This window comes from Myotis yumanensis, unplaced genomic scaffold, assembly GCF_028538775.1.
Source record: "Myotis yumanensis isolate MYYU_CA2020_CCGP unplaced genomic scaffold, mMyoYum1.0.hap1 SCAF_16, whole genome shotgun sequence".
In the NCBI taxonomy this organism is placed as follows: Eukaryota; Metazoa; Chordata; class Mammalia; order Chiroptera; family Vespertilionidae; genus Myotis; species Myotis yumanensis.
Window position 1 is genome coordinate 24,034,631 of NW_027223767.1, and position 6,000 is coordinate 24,040,630.

The window sequence follows — 6,000 nt, forward strand, 5'->3', positions numbered from 1 at the left end:
TTTATTTATTTCAGAGAGGAAGGGAGAAGGAGAGAGAGAGAAACATCAATGATGAGAGAGAATCATTGATCAGCTGCCTCCTGCCTATCGAGCCCGAAACCCAGGCATGTGCCCTTGACCAGAACTGAACCCGGGACCCTTCAGTCTGCAGGCTGATACTCTATCCACTGAGCCAAAATGGCTGGGACACAATTTCTTTTTTCTTTAAAAATTTTATTGTGGTACAAACACTTAACATGAGCTCTAGCCTCAAGAAATTTCTAAGTGTCTAATACAGTACCACTGGCTATAGGGTACAGTGTTGTACAACAGGTCTCATGGCTGATTCATCTTGCTCTCCTAAAACTTTCTGCCCATGGATTAGTAACTTTCCAACCCCCCTCCCCAGCCCCTGGCAACCACCATTCCACGGAGTCTCTGAGTGTGACTATTTTAGATCCCTCATATAAGTGAAATCATGCAGTATTTGTCTTTCTGTCACTGGCTTATTTCACTGAGCACAGTATCCTCAAGGGTCATCCATGTTGTCGTGTATTGCAGAATTTCCTTTTTTAAGGCTGACGAGTATTCCATTGTGTATACAACATATACAACTTCTTTATCCAGTCATCGGTCCGTGGGCATTCGATTGTTTCCACATCTTGCCTATTATGAATAGTGCTGCAATGAACACAGGAGTGCTAATATCTCTTCGAGATCCTGATTTCAAATCTTTTGGATAAATGCCCAGAAGTGGGATTGCTGGATCATTCGGTGGTTCTATTTTTGATGGTTTAAGGACCCTCCACTCAGTTTTCCATAGTGGCTGCACCATTTTGCAGTCCCACCAACATTCGCAAGACTTTGAGCTTCTCCACATCCTTGCCAATCCTTGTTGTGTCTTGGGTACTGTGAGATACGCACTGTGGTTTTGATTTGCATTTCTCTATTGACTGGTGATGCTAGGCATCTCTTTCCATGTACCTGTCGGCCATTGTCACGTCTTCTTTGGAAAAATGTCTACTCGGCACCAGAATTACTTAAAAGCTCCCAGATGCCTCCAGTGTGCGGCCAGGCCTGAGCCTTTATTCAGGGGAAAGAGCTCTGGACTTGAGTTAGATAAACCCAAGTTCACTGTCTCGCTTGACCCCTGCCTGGCTATTTAATCTTGAGGCGTGAACCTCCATTTATTCATCTATGGAATGGAGTTGGGGCTCAGTCCTGGCCCCTGGAACCCTGGTTCTCAGTTCCCAAGCCTCATTTTGCTCGTCTGTAAAATGGAAATAATCCTCCCTTGCTGTCTCCGTGACCACTTAGACAGGTTGATCTAAGTCAGTGGTTCTCAACCTTCCTAATGCCGTGACCCTTTAATACAGTTCCTCATGTTGTGGTGACCCCCAACCATAAAATAATTTTCATTTCTACTTCATAACTGTAATGTTGCTACTGTTATGAATCGTAATGTAAATATCTGATATGCAGGATGTATTTAGGCGACCCCTATGAAAGGGTCACGACCCACAGGTTGAGAACCGCTGACTTAGATCAACCCATTTTCACTATTGTTTTTATCGCCTGGTCCCTCGGTGGTGATTCTGTCTGGTTGAGTTTTGGAGTTTTTACTGCATCGGCCTGCTTTTACCATTTTATCGCTTCTTTTTATTGAGTCATCTTTTGGCTGATTTTATTTTATTGCGTGTTTTGTTATTTCCCACCTGACTTTCACTTTTAAATGGGAATAAGAAACAGCAGCTCAAGAGGCACAGGTATGAGGGCAGACAAAGGCCCCAGTTGGGAATGTGCAGGTCTGTACGTCTCTGCTGAGCTCTGTAGGAGTATTTCCTGTTTCCCCAAAGCCAGCTCAATTCCTCTGTGGTTGTTTGTTTGTTTGTTTTTAGAGAGAGAGGAAGGGAAGGAGACATATAATGTATACACTTAAGGTGAACAGGCTAATTTGATCCATGTATATACTGTACGTAATATGATTGCCATCACAGGGAGAAGTAGCACCTCTACCACATTACATGATGCCTTTAGTGGTTGGAATAGTTAAGGTCTCGTGTCTTAGCAAGTTTGATGATTATAATACAGTAATGTCATCTATATTCACTGTACTGTTCATTAGATCAGATTAACAGTAAAATCAATAGAAGAGTAAAGTGGATTGTAAGCAGATTGTCCTCCCTAATGTGGGTGGGCCTAGCCCAATCAGCTGAAGGTCTGAAAAGAATAAAAAGGCTGATCCTCCCCAAACAAAAGGGAATCCCTCCTGCCTGACCTTGTTCAAACTGAGACATGGGCTTTCTTCCTGCCTGTGGCCTCCACTGAAATATCAGCTCTTCCTGGGCCTGGGGCCTGCCAGCCTTTGGACAGGAACTGCACATTGGTTGTCTGGGTCTCCAGCTTGCCAACTCATCCTCCATCATTGCACGAGCCTTATCATCTATGTATATAAGAGCCTAAGCGACCAAACAACCGAATGACTGGTCAACCGGTTGCTATGACACGCACTGACCATCGGGGGGCGGGGGGGGGGGGGGAGCAGATGTTCAATGCAGGAGCTGCCCCCTGATGATCAGTGCACTCCCACAGTCAACCTCCCCCAGCCAGCCGCCCTCCTCCCTCCCCATCGGCCCCGATTGCCGGCCAGGCCGAGGGACCCCACCTGTGTACACATTGGTGCACCGGGCCTCTAGTAAATTATAAATATATAATCTCCAGCCTTCTAGCCAAACTTTTTAAAGTCCCCTGTATTTGTGTGTGTGTGTATGTGTGAGTATCTATATACACACACATATCCTTTTAGTTCTGTTTCTGGGGAGAGCCCTAACTGATCCACTCTCTGTGTGAAGTTGGTAGAAAACACTTTAACAGTCATCAGGTTCCTCAACCCAAGTTATTCCCTTCCTTGCCCCGGTGCCACTACTAGCTGACCTCCTTCCCTTCCCTCATACCATCTGTGGCTCAGACAGTACAGGGCCGCCAGCTGAGAGCAGCAAGACCTGGACTGGAGTCCTGATGTGGTGGACTCTCTACCTCTATGACCTTGGCGGGTAGTTAGTCTTGCTGAGCCTCATCACCCTCACTGGGAAAATGAGAAGAACCAGCCTCTGTGGGTTGTGAAGGGGATTAACTGGAGAACAGACCGTGCATCCTACACAGAACCAGGCACCAAGCAGACATGCCGCTCCGTTTAAGGTAGTTTTTTTTTTAAGGTAGTTTTTAATTACTGTTATTATAAGGAAGAGGGAACCAAGTAACCAAACTTTTGAGAACCTCCCTTGAGTTGTCAAAACACACACACACACACACACACACACACACACACACACGGCCTGAAGGATACGGCAAAGGAAAAGCATGACTTGTTTTAACAGGTCAGAGGCCTTTCTTTACCCAACTTGCTGCTGTCTTGGCCCTCCCTGAAGTCAGGAGATCTGTGGATAAGCAGGGAATTATGCAGCTAGCATTCCCCTTGGACTTACATCGTAGGGATGCACCCTCAGGGAAACAAATACAGCCTTTAAAACAAATAAAGGGCCCTAATCGGTTTGGCTCAGTGGATGGAGCGTCGGCCTGTGGACTGAAAGGTCCCAGGTTCGATTCCGGTCAAGGGCATGTACCTTGGTTGCAGGCACATCCCCAGTAGGAGGTGTGCAGGAAGCAGCTAATCGATGTTTCTCTCTCATCGATATTTCTAACTCTCTATCCCTCTCCCTTCCTCTCTGTAAAAAATCAATAAAAAATATATATTTAAAAAATAAATAAATAAAGGAAAAAGTGTGTGCTCATCCCTGTCACACTCCCCCACCCCAGCCTGATGTCCCTCTGAGGTCAAAATGGTTCTTCCACCTCTGTCCCCACCACTCCGGTGGGTGCTCTCAGCGTATCTTAGCTGGGACTGCAGTCATTTCCTAACTCATCCTTCTCCGTGGATGTGACACAGCTGAATGTGCCCGTCCCCATTTTTAAACCTTTCAATGGGTCTCTGTCACTTGCAGGACTAGGTCAGCTGGTTCAGTCCAGCAGCCGGCGGGTCCTCCACAGTCTGTCCTCTCCCCAGTCCTCCAGCCTCCGCTCCCAGCACTGCTCCCCGTGGATACCACCCCCTGGGCTTCCCAGACTTGTCTGCCTAGAACAGTGGTTCTCAACCTTCTGGCCCTTTAAATACAGTTCCTCATGTTGTGACCCAACCATAAAATTATTTTCGTTGCTACTTCATAACTGTAATGTTGCTACTGTTATGAATCGTAATGTAAATATCTGATATGCAGGATGGTCTTAGACGACCCCTGTGAAAGGGTCGTTCGACCGCCAAAGGGGTCTTGACCCACAGGTTGAGAACCGCTGGGCTAGAGGGTAAATGATTAGAACATGAACATAACCCAAATGTGCCTCAACAACCTGACGACTCCACAGGCCCTAAGAGCAGGGGCCCCTAATCATTGAGGTCTCTAATAACTTGGGGCCTTTGAGAACCATCAAACCTTTAATAAATTGAAAAACTAAATAACCCGGGGCTTCTGACAAGTCAAGACAGATAATAAACTGAGATTCTTAGCAACCCAGGTCGCCTAGCAACCCGGAGACTCTAATTATCAGCGAGTCCTAGCAACCACACACAGAGGTGGTGTCCAACCTGGGGGCCCAGCGTGCATCCTTCCCTGGCCCCAGACGGCCTCTCCGTGAGCAGCGACTGCACACTGAGTCTCTGATCTTAGCAATAGAGGAATGATCAACCCTGGATTCCTGGTAACAGTCACCTCTGAGGAGGCGGGAGGACGGGGATGGGAGTGGAACACACTGGTAGCTTCCGTTATATTGGTAATGTTTTATTCCTTTACACGAGGTCTGATGCAAACATGGCATGATGGGATAAAACTTAATGGTGGGTAAACAGGTCCTCGTGATGGTCCTTTCTATTCTTGTCTCATCTTTGAAACATTTCACGATGAAAAAATTAATTCAAAAAGAGAAGCGTTCTTTAAGGAAGAAAATAAGCCATCATCTTGAAGACCTGCGGTGGCAGCGACAGGAACAGCAGAACGGTGCATCTGTCCTCCCGCAGGGTTCTTCTGGGCTTCCTCGGGCTCCCAGCTCACCAGCTCAGAACCCGGGGCGAGCCTGACCCAGAGATCCACGTTCAAAGCCAAAGGATGTCTCTGCCCATGGTTTTTTTCCCTGTGGCTGGAGAAGGAAGGCTGACTGAGGCCAGACACCCAGACCTGAGAACCTCGTTCCAGCCACAACCCCCTTTCCGGAGGCAGCTGCCCACCCCACAGGCACCAGACGTCATCTCGGGGCCTCGAGATGTGAAAACTCCAGGTTCATGCACCACTCCCTGCAGAGATGAAAAAAGACAGCCAGCCCTCTCTGGGGGACCCAGTATCAACTCAGCAAACATTGACTGGCCTTCGTTCTTGTCTGTATTGAATGCTTTCCATAGGGATTAGGTTGGACTGGAAGTAACAGGAGACTCAGATAAGAGTGGCTTAAAACAAGACAGAAGTCATTTCTGTCCCATGTGAAATAAATCCAGGGGTAGACAACTGGGGGTAGTGAGGAGGAAGGATCAGTTTTAAGGAGTTTTCCAGAAAGTATCCAACATCTGATTGGCTAGAACATGGTCAAACGGCCACAACTACTCCAATGAAAGCTGGGAAATGTAGTCTTTTTGTGAGAAGCTGAGAACCAGCTAAAAACCAGCAGCTCTATTACCATAGGGAAGAAGATGTTAGAACAGGTATTAGGGAAGACAGCTTGCAATCTGCCACTGTCACCAGCTTAGCATGTCACCTGGAGCAGGTGCTGTCACTTCCTCACCCTTCAGTCGATGCATCGGACTGAATCATAGCTAAGATCCTTTCCAGAGCTGACATTCTTTTCTATGCTCAAGTTTTGTATTTATGTAATCCATTGATTCCAAAGTCAGGAGAGGCCAAGTGAAGGGAGTTCGTATTTATGGTGAACGATTGACAATTTCACTCTTAAACCTCAGAAGCATCTGTTCGATGTTGGATG